The following is a 1,749-nucleotide window of genomic DNA, read 5'->3' as shown; positions in this document are numbered from 1 at the left end:
CAACAACAAGAAGTCCATGCAACTTGGCACCAGTCTTGGGAAGAGGCAGTTGCCATGCGACCTCGATGATAAGTTGACCGTGTCAAGTCTGCTAAGATGCCTGAAACACCACCCAATGATACTTTGCCTCATGCTGAGGACTTCCACTAGGATGGGATGGTCAACAACTTTCAACTGAAGGAGCGTCAAGAATTTAATTCGAACATGTGTCAAGAGTGACAGAAAACTTGAGAAATCTCCCGTGGACTCCGCGCAAGAGATCTACTGATGTACACTAAAATTACGACGGTTGTCAAGATTTAATACGCAAGGTCTAGACGATTCGACAAATCTTGTATGGCGCACTCATGTTGCAGCCCGGCCGCTGCAGCTGGTACAACCCGATTTCTGGTTGCTTCAACCTTTTCTCAAGGCACTAGCTCAACACGCCTTGAGTGATCAAGTGTTCAAAACGTGTTCGGTGCACGCTCGGTGACGACTTTGGCACCATGAAGGCTTGCCGTACGTCAGTCTAAGCCATGCATTTGAAAGCCATGCAGACTAGAAAGAGAAAAGACCGCGCGTACGTACCACCACGAGAATCTGGTGTATGAAGAGGCGTACATGCGGTGGGAGTCAAGTTGCTGAACCCATCCGGCCAAGAAGTGGCCGGACACACCTGTTCAGACCAAGCAAGGCTGGGTTGTCTCATGCCGACCTCATGCAGTGCCCTTGCCTGCCTGTTCACACGCTTGACTGACCCAGACATCGACGATACTTGCGGGCCCATTGATGGCCTTTTGGTCTGTCTAGTTCAAGGCCACACATGTCAAACAGACCAGTGCTCGAAAGGAAGTGGCCAAATTTCCACTGTCTATTCTGGAAGGGCAGCACGGTTGAGCCGAGCGTGACGCTCTGGCTTTGCACAAGAAATATCAGACTCTTGTCTCGCCGGCTGGCAGTAGTCAAGCAGGCCAGTGCTGCTGTCTTGTGTCGTGAAACATTCTGGTTGGTACTGAATTTGCAGTGCTTGTAGCATTGATTTTATCACAGATCCATGTGAAGAGAAAAGAACAACGACGGCTCGTATTGTTAGGCAGAGTGTTCACGGCACCGGTCGTAAATGGTATCGTAAATAGCATCGCAGGATTCCAGTCAAAGGCATTTATAGGTTTCGAGGCACTAGTGCCGGGGATCGACCAGTAGACTAGGTACGTCGCAGTCGCAGTTGACTGACGCCTTGGTTTTAGCGAGATGCTAGCGTGCAAAAAAAGCTTGGAAGGCGCGAACACGAGCATGAGGCAGGAGGCAGGACTCAGGAGGCAGGGGCTGGCAATGGGCAGGTGGCAGGGGACGAATGTTCCTTATTGGCTGAGATGGCTGGTGTCGGGTGGATGCTGCCTCCCTTTTCCACAGCAACGCCTTCCCCCTAAGGTCCCTGCCCTCGCCGGCTACTACTCTGCCTCACCACGCCCGTCGTCCAGCAACCCGCCATCGCCGCACTGCAACGGTGTTCCCACGAAACGCCTACCCACCCCAGTGTCGTCCAGTGCGGAGACGCAGTCACTCGTTCCGACCCTTTCATCACGATACCATCGATACTTTCGTTCTTCAACTTGATCCGTATTCTTTCCCCACCAAAGTCCTACTCCCCGGACCGGCCCAGATCCCCTCCCGCAAACCACCAGCCATCCCTCGTGTAGATTGCATTCCATCTTTCGACGCATACCTGTCTCGATCCCTCGCTGGCAGTTTCATCATCCACGCTCG

This window comes from Verticillium alfalfae, genomic scaffold (assembly GCF_000150825.1).
Source record: "Verticillium alfalfae VaMs.102 supercont1.10 genomic scaffold, whole genome shotgun sequence".
Lineage (NCBI taxonomy): Eukaryota > Fungi > Ascomycota > Sordariomycetes > Glomerellales > Plectosphaerellaceae > Verticillium > Verticillium alfalfae.
Note: the sequence above shows the minus strand (reverse complement) of the source record.